The following is a 17,102-nucleotide window of genomic DNA, read 5'->3' on the forward strand; positions in this document are numbered from 1 at the left end:
ATTGTGGGGCACAGTGTAGAAGTATACTGTATATAGTGGGGCACAGTGTAGCGGTATACTGTATATTGTGGGGCACAGTGTAGAGGTATACTGTATATTGTGTGGCACAGTGTAGAGGTATACTGTATATTGTGTGGCACAGTGTAGAGGTATGCTGTACATTGTGTGGCACAGTGTAGAGGTATACTGTATATTGTGGGGCACAGTGTAGAGGTATACTGTACATTGTGTGGCACAGTGTAGAGGTATACTGTATATTGTTTGGCACAGTGTAGAGGTATACTGTATATTGTGTGGCACAGTGTAGGCTATATGTGTATAACATAAACATATTTCATATGAAAACTTACAATTACTTGGCTTGGCCCTTGGAGATCTCGGACACCACTTCAACACTTGGCTGGGGGCTCGGCGGAGCTGATGTGTTTTGTAACGGACCGTTTCAGCAGACAAGGGGTTAAAATCCGTTTAGGCGATATGCCCCTTTCTGAGAGACAGGCACAGCTACTGCAGAACACCAAACTCCCGAACTGGATACAAAATAGCACTCCAAACTGGGACCTCACGAATAGCTGCTAGCAGACGAACAGGAATCAGCTTACAGTACACTCCTGGCAATCAGTCTCTAACAGCATACAGTGGATCCCCCCAATAACGAGACAAGGCTCCGTGTTGAGGGTCAAGCAGTGGTCTGAGGTGCTGGCACACCCAGCCTGGTTTTTATTACAGTTGTTGCAAATACAGGTCCGCCCACAGGGTTTTGAAATACAACCAATCAATATGTTACAACACATACAATGTAAGTACAGCAACCAATCGTTCACGCCCCTAGGGGACCAGAAGGGAGACTGCGACACAGGACAGATATGTAGCAATTCAGAATACACAGAGACAATACATCCCCACAATGCATCATGGTTTCCTCCTCTCTGCCCTGGAGACACCCGAGGAGCAATCCAATTATCTCTCAAGACAAAGGGAAATCACCAATACACATGTGGGGACAACAGAACAGAAATCACCATTTTAAACATACAATGTCACAACCCTTTTCAATACACAGACATTTAACATCCCAAAAATGGCACGAATTAGACCAGGAGTTCAAGTTAGTTCAAGTCCTTTGTGGCTGATGAGAGGACCCATAATCCTGGGGCAAGAGGCCAGCAGCCAGGCCCCTCCAAAACCCAGTGGCGAGGTAGGTTTCGCCACATGTTTTATCCTAATGAGAAAGATTTCATAATAAGTATTTGGGGAAGGAGCAGAGGAATAGCAGAGCAGAGAGAGGCTGGTGCTGCTACTAGGGGGCTCATACCATGGGGGAGTAATAAAGCCCACCATAATATTCCCCCCCCGCAGTAAAAATAATTCTCCTTTTAATGTGACAGTGCAAAAAATACCCCCTTGTAAATGCCCCCAGTTGAGCTAATGTCCCCATAGTGCCCCCATAATGTCCCAGTATAAAATACCCCTTTATAGTGCCCCCAGTAAATTCCCCCATAGTGCTCCTCTCCCCCCTTCCTGCTAGTGCCCCCCATAATGTACCAGTATAAAATGCCCCATATATAGTGCCCCAGTAGATGCCCTCAGTGTCTGGCCTCTGATAGGCTGCCGGCCTAGTGTCCCCCATAATGCCCCCCCAATAATGCCCCCCATGTGCCAGTATCAAGTGCCTCTCTCCTCCCCCCCATGTCCCAGTATCATAGTGCCACCCCCCCCCCAAAAAAAAAAGTGCCAGTATGAAGAGCCTCTCTCCTTCCCCCCATGTCCCAGTATCATAGTGCCATCTTCCCCCCCAAAAGTGCCAGTATCAAGTGCCTCTCTCCTCCCCCCCATGTCCCAGTATCATAGTGCCATCTCCCCCCCCAAAAGTGCCAGTATCAAGTGCCTTTCTCCTTCCCCCCAAGTGCCAGTATAATAGTGCCAACCCCCCCCATGTGCCAGTATCAGGTGCCAACCCTCCTCCCCCCACATGTGCCAGTATCAGGTGCCTCCCCATGTGCCAGTATCATAGGGCCAACCCCCCCCCATGTGCCAGTATCAGGTGCCAACCCCCCTCCCCCCATGTGCCAGTATCAAGTGCCTCCCGCTCCCCCCATGGCAGTAACAGTCGGGTATTTAATTAAAAAAAAATAAACACTAATACTTACCTCCATATCAGCGATGCGATGCAGCCTCTTCCTGTGTCCATATATGGAGTCAGTGCTTGTGTATTCTAATTTAGCCTGTATTTCAGAAAAGTTTCTGCTGGGATTCGAACCTACGACCTTCTGTATCAGAAGCAAAGCACTTACCCACACAGCCGCACACAAGAGCTGCATTGCCACTGACTGAAAAAATATGAGACTTCTACTATTATAGCTGGCTAAGTGTACATCTACCTGCACCAGCACACTCAGCTCTACTATATCTCTATATATGACAGCTGCCCCAGCACACCCAGCTCTGCTACATCTATATATCTCTAAGTATTGCTATACAGTAGATAGATATATAGAGATATAGCAGAGCTGAGTGTGCTGGGGCAGCTGTCATGTGTATAGATGTAGCAGAGCTGGGTGTGTTTGGGCAGCTGTCATGTGTATAGATGTAGAAGAGCTGGGTGTGTTTGGGCAGCTGTCATGTGTATAGATGAAGCAGAGCTGGGTTTGCTGGGGCAGCTGTCATATATAGAGATATAGTAGAGCTGAGTGTGCTGGGGCAGCTGTCATGTGTATAGATGTAGCAGAGCTGGGTGTGTTTGGGCAGCTGTCATGTGTATAGATGTAGCAGAGCTGGGTTTGCTGGGGCAGCTGTCATATATAGAGATATAGCAGAGCTGTGTGTGCTGGGGCAGCTGTCATGTGTATAGATGTTGCAGAGCTGGGTGTGTTTGGGCAGCTGTCATGTGTATAGATGTAGCAGAGCTGGGTTTGCTGGGGCAGCTGTCATATATAGAGATATAGCAGAGCTGAGTGTGCTGGGGCAGCTGTCATGTGTATAGATGTAGCAGAGCTGGGTGTGTTTGGGCAGCTGTCATGTGTATAGATGTAGCAGAGCTGGGTTTGCTGGGAAAGCTGTCATATAGAGATATAGCAGTGCTAGGTGTGTTAGGGCAGCTGTCATGTGTATAGATGTACACTTAGCCAGCTATAACAGTAGAAGTCTCATATTTTTTCAGTCAGTGGCAATGCAGCTCTTATGGCTGTGTGGGTAAGTGCTTTGCCTCTGATACAGAAGGTTGTGGGTTTGAATCCCAGAGACATCTCTCCCTCTCATGAGGAAGGCAATACAAATGACTATGCCTGAGCGAACATATACCATAGGGACGCAAGGGCAGGCCCGGGTCAGAGGTCGGGAGGAGGAGCTAGCATGGCACTGGCCGGCAGACTTGGCAGTAAGTAATTGTAATTGACAGACAAGTCCTTCACTAATGCGAGCAGCACGCCGCTCGTTCGTATAGACAACAAGTGATTGTGGGAGTTGGGAAACGGAGCTGGCCCGGGGAAGCTGCGGCAAAGACGGCCCTGACTACTGGGTGGCCACCCTGCTGGATCCCCGTTACAAAGACAATGAGCCGTCCTTAATTCCCTCACTGGAGCGTGATCGGAAGATGCGCGACTACAGGCGCACGCTGGTAGTTGCGCTTCTGAGAGCATTCCCGACTGACGCCGGGGGACAAGTGGAAGCACAAGGCGAAGGCAGGGGAGGAGGAAGAGGTCGCCAATGCAGCTGTGTCAGCGCCAGCCCCTCAGAAGGCAGGGTTAGCATGGCCGGGTTTTTCACCTCGCCGCAACAACCGGCCCCAACTGCTGATATGGAGCGTGTTAGCAGGAGGCAGCATTTGAACAACATGGTGGAACAGTACCTGTGCCAGTGGCGTACCTACTATATAGGCAGACCACGCAGCTGCTATGGGGCCTGTGAGAAAGAGGGGCCCGAAGTGGAGGAGAGGCCCCGCCCCCTAATTGCTCCTGTTTATCTTTCTAAAGCCAAAGGACCTTTGATGATGTCATCAGAGGTCCTGTAAGGGAACTGCACAGTGTAAAGTGTAGTTCCCAGGTTAGAACAGTGCATCTGCCAGGACCTGTGATGACATCATCACAGGTCCTTCAACCCCTAACAGCAAGTATTAGAAGTTCACAAGCAGCGGTCCTCCACTTCTCGTCATTTACCCCCCCCCTCCATGCCCTGTTTTTACTCATTGCTCACTCATGTATAATACTTCAGACAGTTACAGTGACCACTACCTCATGTACCTCACACACACAGTGACCATAATATATAACTGACCACATATTTCTGTAAACACTGCATCTACAGTATTATACCTTCTATGTCTCACATCAATACACTGCTCTGTGTGTGTGTGTATGTATATATATATATATATATATATACACACACACACACACTGCATATATTACACAGTATTATACATGCAATATGTACAGATATATAGTATATACCGCAGTGCACTGATATGTGAGGTACGAGGTTATAATAGATGCAGTGTGTACAGATATGTAGTATATACAGCGGTGTACTGATATGTGAAGTACGAGGTGTCAATACACTGCTGTATTTACTATATACCTGTACACACTGCATCTATTATACCTCGTACCTCACATATTACACTACTGTATATACTGTATACCTGTATACACTGCATATATTATACCCTGTACCTCACATATCAGAACACTAGGGAATATACACTGCTCAAAAAAATAAAGGGAACACAAAAATAACACATCCTAGATATGAGTTAATTAAATATTCTTCTGAAATACTTTGTTCTTTACATAGTTGAATGTGCTGACAACAAAATCACACAAAAAAAAAAAAATGGAAATCTAATTTATCTAATTTTTCAACCCATGAAGGTCTGGATTTGGAGTCACACTCAAAATTAAAGTGGAAAAACACACTACAGGCTCATCCAACTTTGATGTAATGTCCTTAAAACAAGTCAAAATGAGGCTCAGTAGTGTGTGTGGCCTCCACATGCCTGTATGACCTCCCTACAACGCCTGTGCATGCTCCTGATGAGGTGGCGGACGGTCTCCTGAGGGATCTCCTCCCAGACCTGGACTAAAGCATCTGCCAACTTCTGGATAGTCTGTGGTGCAACGTGACGTTGGTGGATAGAGCGAGACATGATGTCCCAGATGTGCTCAATTGGATTCAGGTCTGGGGAACGGGCGGGCCAGTCCATAGCATCAATGCCTTCGTCTTGCAGGAACTGCTGACACACTCCAGCCACATGAGGTCTAGCATTGTCTTGCATTAGGAGGAACCCAGGGCCAACCGCACCAGCATATGGTCTCACAAGGGGTCTGTGGATCTCATCTCGGTACCTAATGGCAGTCAGGCTACCTCTGGCGAGCACATGGAGGGCTGTGCGGCCCTCCAAAGAAATGCCACCCCACACCATTACTGACCCAATGCCAAACCGGTCATGCTGGAGGATGTTGCAGGCAGCAGGACGTTCTCCACGGCGTCTCCAGACTCTGTCACGTCTGTCACATGTGCTCAGTGTGAACCTGCTTTCATCTGTGAAGAGAAAAAGAGACAAAAGGAGACAGGAGGCCGCGCCTCGTGTGTGTGGCTGTATTACAGTCTAAATGCACTTTATACAAGATGCACTTACCGTGTGATGTTGTGTGGAGCCACAACAACTTTTTAGAGCTTGTGCCGGTATTCTCTCGTCCAGCATGCGGGTTCCTGTACTGCTGCCAAGGTTCCTTTTCCCTGCCCCAGTTGTGGCAAGAGAGGTAAAATATTGGAGATAAAAAGAGAAATTTTCTGAACCTTTTTTTCGGCGCTGAACACAGGAGACGTAGATGCTTCTTTAAAAGGAAAGTTGTTTTTTTATTATTAATGTCAACGCGTTTCAAGGGCGTACAGCCCTCTTCATCAGGACAATAAAAAGGTATAACTAAAGGTATATACCTTTTTATTGTCCTGATGAAGAGGGCTGTACGCCCTTGAAACGCGTTGACATTAATAATAAAAAAACAACTTTCCTTTTAAAGAAGCATCTACGTCTCCTGTGTTCAGCGCCGAAAAAAAGGTTCAGAAAATTTCTCTTTTTATCTTCATCTGTGAAGAGCACAGGGCGCCAGTGGCGAATTTGCCAATCTTGGTGTTCTCTGGCAAATGCCAAATGTCCTGCACGTGTTGGGCTGTAAGCTCAACCCCCACCTGTGGACGTCGGGCCCACATATCACCCTCATGGAGTCTGTTTCTGACCGTTTGAGCAGACACATGCACATTTGTGGCCTGCTGGAGGTCATTTTGCAGGGCTCTGGCAGTGCTCCTCCCGTTCCTCCTGACAGACACAGCAAACCTTCTTGCCACAGCTCGCATTGATGTGCCATCCTGGATAAGCTGCACTACATGAGCCACTTGTGTGGGTTGTAGACTCCGTCTCATGCTACCACTAGAGTGAAAGCACCGCCAGCATTCAAAAGTGACCAAAACATCAGCCAGGAAGCATAGGAATTGAGAAGTGTTCTGTGGTCACCACCTGCAGAACCACTCCTTTATTGGGGGTGTCTTGCTAATTGCCTATAATTTCCACCTGTTGTCTATACCATTTGCACAACAGCATGTGAAATTGATTGTCACTCAGTGTTGCTTCCTAAGTGGACAGTTTGATTTCACAGAAGTGTGATTGACTTGGAGTTACATTGTGTTGTTTAAGTGTTCCCTTTATTTTTTTGAGCAGTGTACTATATACCTGTACACACTCCATCTATTATACCTCTTTTGTGTGCCAGGGCTGTTTTGTAATCCCAATCAATCCGGCCTGATGGCATAAATTATAAAACGCAGCAGCAAGAATAGTTCATGGAACAAAAGGAGGGGCTATAAAAGGGGAATGGGGGCCCAATTTAGATTCCTGCTATGGGGCCCAGTGATTTTTATGTACGCCCCTGACCTGTGCATACGACTACACGTACTGACTGATGGTTCTGCCCCATTCAACTTCTGGGTCTCCAAATTGTCCACATGGCCAGAGCTTTCCCTGTATGCCTTGGAGGTGCTGGCCTGCCCTGCAGCCAGTGTACTCTCTGAACGTGTATTTAGCACGGCAGGAGGCGTCATTACCGACAGACGCAGCCGCCTGTCCACAGCCAACGTGGACAAGCTCACGTTCATTAAAATGAACCAGGCTTAGATCCCTCAGGACTTGTCTGTACCTTGTGCAGAATAGACAGTTCTAACAGCCTCAACCATCCATCCTTGTACTCAAGTGCACTTATTCCTTTTTTTTAAATTTTATATGTCCCAATATTTTGGGGGATACCCCTATGTAAAAATGCAAAATATTACACATCGCCTGGAGCATCACAGTGTTCGGCCAAATATCGCGTGAGTGAGATGTGCATTCATTGAGATGTGGAAATATATTCTTACAAATTTAGTATTTCGTGTGGTTTCTTTCAGAGTCTGTTATTAAGCCAATCTCTGCAGCTCTTAATGTTATCTGAATGCTTGCACATCACAGTCACATCCAGATAATAACATTATTAGGAGTGTTCAATTACATCTCATCCTCTATCCACAGCGGAGGTTCCAACCCCTAGGGCCCGCACCAATCATGAGAATCGGGCCAATGTTCCCCTGTAGAGATGGACACACAAGCATGCTGCTGCTCCTGGACATATCCGAGCCCTTGTACTCAGCTCTGGCAGTCCCATAGAGTTGAATGGAATAGTAGACATGCATGGGTGTCTGTCTCTCCATTCAAATGGGGGACCAAGTGGTTGGATGCCTGCCAATCTGATACTTATCCCCTATACTGTGGATAAGGTTAAGTTGCTGTAATGGGACAACCCCTTTAAAGGAAATGCGGGAAATCATTTTTCGAATAGTGTATATTCTGAAAAGTAGAACCAAAGAAAATCTTCAAACTGGGTCACTAAAAGTATAACTCCCGCAAAATGTTTTTATTCTGTGACCTGTTAGAATGGTGCGTGATGTATTTGTGAGTTATAACCTCCGTTTTGTTCCTAAGCTGTGTCATGTGACCAGCTCTCTGATCTCCAACTGACACAGGAATATAGTTAGTTCTCTATTCATTCCTATGAGACTGACATTGAGGCTCCGATAGGAATACATAGAGAAACTGACTTCCTGTCCACACATAAGAAGCTGTGTTATTTGGAGAGTCTGACTGCTGGTCACATGACACAGCTGAGAAGCAGAAGGGAGGGGATAACTCACAAATACATGAACTGGTAGGAAAATTACCTTTCCTACAGATTACATCATGTACCTTTCTAGCAGGTCAGAGAATAAAAAAAATTCTGTGGACGTTCTTAAAACCAATCATTAAAATACCTCAATACTTCAGTTTATAGTATCCTGTTATAATGGGTAAAATGGTAAATGAAAATTAGCAAAGGTTAGGTAGTGAAAGTGACAGTTCTCATGAGCTATTATACCAAACAACAGTAAATAAGATTGTGGAGCCTGGATAACAGCATAGAAAAAAGACCTTTGGGGAGATTTATCAAAACTGGTGTAAAGTAAAACTGGCTTAGTGGCCCAAAGCAACCAATCAGATTCCCCCGTTTTATTTTTCAGAGCTACTTTGGAAAATTAAATGTGGAATTTGATTGGTTGCTTTGGGCAAATAAGACAGTTTTCCTTTACAACAGTTTTAATAAATGCCCCCTGTTAAGTTGAGTTTCCTTGTGCCCATACAAACCAATAGTAATCAGTCATTGATCAAGAGGGCAAGTGGAATGCCAGTTTTATAAATACAATTGTATGGTAAATATAAGGACATATTCACATCCATGACATTGTTACCATTGTAAACAGTGATGGATAAAGCGCTACTTTTCATGTCATGTCTCCAACACCGATGTGATCAGATCTACTGCGCTATATACAGTAATTCAAACAAGGATCAGTCTTTACAGTGAAGCTTTTGTGCATTACCTGCCTGACTTGTAATACATTATCATTCACGTAAGAGGGGGAAGGTGCAATACTAGACAGCGCAAATGGACAAAAGTGGTGCCATTTCTAGTAAAAAAAAAAAAAACTTACTATCCATTTTTCTTTTAACCCCTTAAAAACCTGCTTATTCTTGGTCCTAAAAAGAAACCTGTCATGTCAGTTTTTTCATACATATGTGTTATTTGTAAGAAAGAGCATTGTTCCCTATTAAGGTGGTTGTCCTACATCAGCTTTTTGTGGCCAAGATGTTGAAGATCCACAGTAAGCACCAACCTGGGAGGCTGGAGTTACAAAGTGGCTGTTTTTGTAACTCCCATAGCAGTGAATGGGATCTAAGCAGTGTGGTGCTACAAGCTACACTGTTTCTCTAACCCCTTAGTTACAGATGGGACAACCCCTTTAATAGCAGATGTTTAATACCTTCTTTAATTTCTGCTAAGCATTCCAGCTTTTGTAGGAGTCCAGCATATTTATGAGCTTTTTACACCATTGCCTCCAGGATAATTGGAATTCCAGCCTGGTTTCATAAATCTACTACACATGCTAGATGGGGTATCTGCAGTTTCTTGTTGAAGCCCAGCAGATGGCGGCACATAGTCTTTTTACTGCACAAGCATGGGATTTAATAGGCTATAGGTGAGAACTCTGAGGACAGCAGCCTGTCAAGAGGAAAAAAAGAAAGAACTGGTGAGGTAGACATTATATGAAATGTGCACGCAATGAATAAGAAATATTTTGACAAAAAATGTATGCAGCACCTTTTAAAAAAATAATAACTAGTTACTAAAAATAAAAACAGAAATGAAGGACTATAGCTAGTCTAAGCTGTATGATATGTAGAGCAGTTTAACTTGGCAAAGGGATTTATCCGGTTCCCTTTAAAAAACTAGCAATAATTTCATTTTTTAATCGCATTCAAAGAGACATACCATTTTTATTTTCCTGCTGATGTACCTGTATTATAACTTTTTTTGTGGGGTGAGTTATATTTATCAATTGCACCATTATGAGGTAAATATAATTTAGAGGGAATGTGCCACTTATAATTTTATTCTGTCACATAGTAACACATATCCTTTTTTTATCTGCATTTCCTGAACATGATTACAGGGGCAGCCTGAGCTGTTGTCAACAGCATGTAGAGGTACTGTATGCTTCATATTAGCCACTGTGGGCTACACAGACACAACACATAGGAGACTGGAGGCCCAGGGTCTGTAGCTCAGTAGTCCGGCTGGCTCCTTGGTCACAGGGTTCATGAACCATGGTCTGTGGTTCAGCGTCCCTATCTCAGCAGCTTCTTCTGGTCACTCATGCAGACTAATCCCTAACTGCAGAACACTAGGGGCTCTGACTGCTCTCCTTACATATAGTTTCTGGCTGAACTAGAACCTTCTAGTGGTGTGGCAAACCTATCCACTTCAGTATATCAAATACAGGATGGGCCATTTATATGGATACACCTTAATAAAATGGGAATGGTTGGTGATATTAACTTCCTGTTTGTGGCACATTAGTATATGTGAGGGGGGAAACTTTTCAAGATGGGTGGTGACCATGGCGGCCATTTTGAAGTTGGCCATTTTTAATCCAACTTTTGTTTTTTCAATAGGAAGAGGGTCATGTGACACATCAAACTTATTGGGAATTTCACAAGAAAAACAATAGTGTGCTTGGTTTTAACGTAACTATTCTTTTAATGAGTTATTTACAAGTTTCTGACCACTTATAAAATGTGTTCAATGTGCTGCTGTCATGGTCTTACCTGCTTGCTGCTCTCCTTCGTTTGACATGTGCTGGCGGCCATCTTGGGTCCTGGGTTTCTTGTAGCCTTCCACCCTGCGGCTCCTCCTTCCCCTGGGAGGAGCTGGATGCCTAGCTCATATATATAGGAGGTCTGTGGCTTCAGTTCCTTGCTTGGTCCTCTTGTGTTCACATGCTTCTAAGACTGCTGCTGCTTCTGGTTCCTGATCCTGGCTTCGTCTGACTACCCTGCTGGTTCCTGATCCTGGCTTCGTCTGACTACCCTGCTGGTTCCTGATCCTGGCTTCGTCTGACTACCCTGCTGGTTCCTGATCCTGGCTTCGTCTGACTACCCTTCTGGTTCCTGACCTCTGGCTTCGCAAAGACTCTGCTCGGTTTCACCATCCGTTTGGACTTTTGCTTTACAGCTTTATTTTCAATAAAGCCTTCTTATTTTCACTTATCTCTTGTTGTACGTCTGGTTCATGGTTCCGTGACATTAGGACCAAGCCATGAATTCTGACGGTACAGGGCCATCCTCGCTACCCACGCTGGTTGCCAGACTTGATCAGCAGGATCACCTGTTGGGTCGGTTCGCTGTGGCGTTGCAAACCCTGCTTGAACGCACGGCTCATTTCGCTCCCGTTGCCGATGGGTCGGTTGTCGCTCCTGGGCTCGCTCCTACTGCCGCTCCGGTTGTTGCGCCAGAGTCTACCCCGACACCTGTTGTTGCGCCTGCGGTGTTTCGGGGTATGATCGGTTCTGCCCCTCTTCCACAGCGCTTTGGGGGAGAGCCAACTCAGTGCCGAGGTTTCCTTAACCAGGTGGGCATTTATTTCGAGTTGCTGCCACATGCCTTTCCTACTGAGAGATCAAAGGTGGGCTTCTTGATCTCGCTGCTCTCGGACAAGGCCTTGGCCTGGGCCAGCCCTTTATGGGAGAACAACAATCCGGTGGTTGCCGAGTTTTCCGGTTTTGTTGCTTCTCTTCGGAAGGTATTCGATGTGCCGGCTCGTGCTGCCTCTGCTGCGAAGCTCCTTATGTCCATCAGACAGGGTTCACGATCCGTAGCTGAATACGCCATTGAGTTTCGTACCCTGGCAGCAGAGGTGGGCTGGAATAATGAGGCTCTGGTCGCTGCTTTCTCTCATGGTCTCTCGGATGCCTTGAAGGATGAGGTTGCAGCTAAGGACCTACCAGTTGAGCTCGAGTCTCTTATTTCTTTCCTGATTTTGATTGACACCAGACTCAGGGAGAGACCTTCCTTTAAGGAGAACCTGCGGAGGTCTTCTAACAGATTGGTGCCTACGTTTGCTGTCCCACCCGTGCCTCCCTCTCCTCCCACGCCTCCTGGGGATGACTTGTCTGGGGGTGAACCCATGCAGCTGGGGTTTGCTCGCCTGTCCGAGGGGGAGAGGGCACTCCGAAGACGCGAGGGCCGATGCATGTACTGTGGTCTCGGTGGGCATTTTCGGTTGGCATGTCCGAACCGTCCGGGAAACGCTCGTACCCTGAGATCCTGTCGGGGGCAGATCTTGGGTGGAGTCTCCTCGTCCCCGGTTTCCCGTGTTGACAAACCACTGATCACTGTTGTCCTCTCCTGGGTCGGGGGCTCGGTGACGACCCAGGCGTTGGTGGACTCTGGTGCTGGTGGTTTGTTCATTGATAGTGTGTTCGCTGCCGCCAATTCCATTCCTCTGCAGGCTCGAGGTTCCCCACTGGCTCTTGAGGCGATAGACGGCAGACCCCTTCTGCCGCCACACGTGACTCATGAGACCCTTCCAGTGGGGATAGCCATTGGTGCCGTTCACAGAGAGTCGGTCTGCCTCCAGGTTATTTCGTCTCCACACTACTCGGTGGTCTTGGGGTACCCCTGGCTCCAGAAGCATAATCCGACTTTCGATTGGAGATCGGTCGAGATCCTCTCGTGGTCACCGCAGTGTGGGGCTAGTTGCATCCATGGGTCTGTCAAGTTGCTGTGTACTTCCTCGGACTCTCTGTTGCCTCCTGAATACGAGGAGTACCGGGATGTATTCGATAAGGTGCGCGCGGTTGCCCTACCTCCGCACCGCCCATACGATTGTGCCATAGAGTTACAATCTGGTGCCGTTCCTCCTCGTGGCAAAGTCTATCCACTGTCGGTAGCGGAGAATGAGGCCATGGAGGAGTACGTGAGGGAGGCGCTTTCACGCGGACACATTCGCAAATCTTCGTCCCCGGCAGGGGCTGGATTTTTCTTTGTGAAAAAGAAGGGCGGTGAGTTGAGGCCTTGCATCGATTACAGGGGTCTCAATCGCATCACGATCAAGAACGCTTACCCGATACCCTTGATTTCCGAGCTGTTCGATCGCCTTAAAGGGGCCACGGTCTTTACCAAACTCGACCTGAGGGCGGCATATAACCTGGTAAGGATCAAGGCGGGCGATGAGTGGAAGACCGCGTTTAACACCAGGACCGGTCATTACGAATCCTTGGTTATGCCCTTTGGGTTGTGCAATGCGCCCGCAGTCTTTCAGGAATTCATCAACGATGTTTTCCGTGACCTGTTGCAGCAGTGTGTGGTAGTCTATTTGGATGACATCTTGGTATATTCTGAATCCATGGAGGCCCACATTCTGGATGTCAGACGAGTGTTGCAACGGTTACGAGAGAACAAGCTGTTCGGTAAGCTTGAGAAATGCGAATTTCACCGATCCCAGGTAACCTTCTTAGGTTACATCATTTCCGCTGAGGGGTTCTCCATGGATCCTGAGAAGGTTTCGGCTGTCTTACAGTGGCCCCAGCCCAGTGGTCTTCGTTCCCTGCAGCGCTTTTTGGGCTTCGCCAATTATTATCGGAAGTTCATCAGGGACTTTTCCATGCTGGCCAAGCCTCTCACGGATCTGACCAGGAAGGGCAGTAATTCCCAGGTCTGGCCGCTCGAGGCCATCCGAGCTTTTGAGGCCCTAAAGTCTGCCTTTGTGTCGGCTCCGATTCTGTCGCATCCCAACCCTGGGTTGCCCTTTGTCCTCGAGGTGGACGCGTCTGAGACGGGAGTAGGCGCCCTTCTGTCTCAGCGTAGAACAGCAGAGGGTCCTCTGCTTCCTTGTGGGTTTTACTCCCGGAAACTGTCTTCCGCGGAGTGCAACTATCAGATTGGTGACAGGGAGTTATTGGCCATCGTGCAGGCCCTTAAAGAATGGAGGCACTTGCTCGAGGGTTCGGTGGTTCCGGTTCTCATCCTGACGGACCACAAGAATCTGACCTACCTTTCTGAGGCCAAGAGATTGACACCACGTCAGGCCAGATGGGCTCTGTTCTTGTCACGTTTTAATTACATGGTCTCCTACCTACCCGGTTCCAAGAACATCAGGGCGGATGCCTTATCACGGCAGTACTCCGAGCTGTCCAGGGAGGAGTCGATTCCGACTTCGGTCATACCTCCGAATCAGATCCTGGCCGCCATTCGCACCAGCCTGACCTCTCCCCTGGGTGAGCAGATTTTGGCGGCTCAATCTGGTGCTCCCTCTGGGAGACCCAACGGCAGATGTTTTGTGCCTGAGGAGTTGCGCACTCGGTTGTTGCGAACCTACCATAACTCCAAGACCGCGGGGCATCCTGGAAAGAATCAGCTGTCCTGGGCTGTTTCACGTCTGTTCTGGTGGCCTTCCCTACGTTCCGACATCGCCGCATATGTAGCGGCATGCTCCGTTTGTGCCCAGAGTAAGTCCCCTCGGCACCTTCCGTTGGGCCTTCTGCAACCCATAGCCACCGGGGAGCGCCCATGGTCACACCTGGGGATGGATTTCATTGTGGACCTCCCTGCATCCCGAGGCCATACGGTCATTCTCATGATTGTGGATCGGTTTTCCAAAATGTGCCACTGTGTTCCTCTCAAGAAGTTACCCTCTGCACAAGAGTTGGCCACGATTTTTGCCAGGGAGGTCTTCCGGTTGCACGGTTTGCCTAAGGAGATTGTGTCGGATCGGGGGAGTCAGTTTGTGTCCAGGTTCTGGCGCGCCTTTTGCTCCCAGTTGGGGATTCATCTCTCCTTCTCCTCGGCCTACCACCCTCAGTCCAATGGGGCCGCAGAACGATCCAATCAGGCCTTGGAGCAATTCCTTCGTTGCTATGTCTCCGATCACCAAGACAATTGGGTTGACCTCCTGCCTTGGGCTGAGTTTGCCAGGAACACGGCGGTGAACTCTTCCTCTGGGACGTCTCCCTTCATGGCCAATTATGGGTTCCAACCTGCCGTGTTACCGGAGGTATTCTCTCCCCAGGATATTCCGGCTGTGGAGGATCACCTTTCCGTCCTACGTGCTTCTTGGGTACAGATCCAGAAGTCCCTTGAGGTCTCTGCGCAGCGCCAGAGATTCCAGGCTGATCGCAGACGAGCGCCTGCTCCTTCCTACCAGGTCGGAGACCGTGTATGGTTGTCCACCCGCAACCTCAACCTTCGAGTGCCCACTCCCAAGCTGGCGCCTCGCTTTGTTGGTCCCTTCCGAGTGCTTCGCAGGGTAAACCCGGTAGCCTATGCCCTTGCGCTTCCTCCTGGCATGCGGATCTCCAACGTGTTTCATGTCTCCCTGTTGAAACCACTGGTGTGTAATCGTTTCACTTCCTCGGTTCCTCGGCCTCGTCCGGTCCAAGTGGGCAATCGTGAGGAATATGAGGTGAGCAATATCCTGGACTCACGCCTGGTCCGCGGTCGGTTGCAGTTTTTGGTCCATTGGCGTGGTTATGGTCCAGAGGAGCGTTCCTGGGTTCCCTCCGCAGATGTCCATGCTCCTGCCTTGCTCCGAGCCTTCCACGCACGCTTCCCTCAGAAACCGTTTTGTGCTCCGCGGAGGAGGGGCCCTTGAGGGGGAGGTACTGTCATGGTCTTACCTGCTTGCTGCTCTCCTTCGTTTGACATGTGCTGGCGGCCATCTTGGGTCCTGGGTTTCTTGTAGCCTTCCACCCTGCGGCTCCTCCTTCCCCTGGGAGGAGCTGGATGCCTAGCTCATATATATAGGAGGTCTGTGGCTTCAGTTCCTTGCTTGGTCCTCTTGTGTTCACATGCTTCTAAGACTGCTGCTGCTTCTGGTTCCTGATCCTGGCTTCGTCTGACTACCCTGCTGGTTCCTGATCCTGGCTTCGTCTGACTACCCTGCTGGTTCCTGATCCTGGCTTCGTCTGACTACCCTGCTGGTTCCTGATCCTGGCTTCGTCTGACTACCCTTCTGGTTCCTGACCTCTGGCTTCGCAAAGACTCTGCTCGGTTTCACCATCCGTTTGGACTTTTGCTTTACAGCTTTATTTTCAATAAAGCCTTCTTATTTTCACTTATCTCTTGTTGTACGTCTGGTTCATGGTTCCGTGACAGCTGCCCATTGTGTTGGATTGTCAATGCAACCCTCTTCTCCCACTCTTTACACACTGATAGCAACACCGCAGGAGAAATGCTAGCACAGGCTTTCAGTATCCGTAGTTTCAGGTGCTGCACATCTCGTATCTTCACAGCATAGACAATTGCCTTCAGATGACCCCAAAGATAAAAGTCTAAGGGGGTCAGATCGGGAGACCTTGGGGGCCATTCAACTGGCCCACGACGACCAATCCACTGTCCAGGAAACTGTTCATCTAGGAATGCTCGGACCTGACACCCATAATGTGGTGGTGCACCATCTTGCTGGAAAAACTCAGGGAACGTGCCAGCTTCAGTGCATAAAGAGGGAAACACATCATCATGTAGCAATTTCGCATATCCAGTGGCCTTGAGGTTTCCATTGATGAAAAATGGCCCCACTATCTTTGTACCCCATATACCACACCATACCATAATTTTTTTGTTCCAACAGTCTTGGAGGGATCTATACAATGTGGGTTAGTGTCAGACCAATAGCGGTGGTTTTGTTTGTTAACTTCACCATTCACATAAAAGTTTGCCTCATCACTGAACAAAATCTTCTGCGTAAACTGAGGGTCCTGTTCCAATTTTTGTTTTGCCCATTCTGCAAATTCAGTGCGCCAATCTGGGTCATCCTCGTTGAGATGCTGCAGTAGCTGGAGTTTGTAAGGGTGCCATTTGTGAGTAGCTAATATCCGCCGAAGGGATGTTCGACTAATGCCACTCTCCATGCGGCGAGTGCTACGCTGTGGGCTTTTGCTGAATGAAGCTAGGACAGCCACTGATGTTTCTTCATTAGAGACAGATTTCATGCGTCCACATTTTCGCAAATCCAACACTGAACCAGTTTCACGAAACTTAGCAAGCAGTTTGCTAACTTTAGCATAGGAGATGGGTGGTCTCGTAGGGTGTCTTGCATTGAAATCTGCTGCAATGACCCGGTTACTGCGTTCACCAGACATCAACACAATTTCTATCCGCTCCTCACGTGTTAACCTCGGCGACATGTCAATGGCTGTAAACAAAG

The sequence above is a fragment of the Bufo bufo genome, chromosome 2, assembly GCF_905171765.1.
Source record: "Bufo bufo chromosome 2, aBufBuf1.1, whole genome shotgun sequence".
NCBI classification, from domain to species: domain Eukaryota; kingdom Metazoa; phylum Chordata; class Amphibia; order Anura; family Bufonidae; genus Bufo; species Bufo bufo.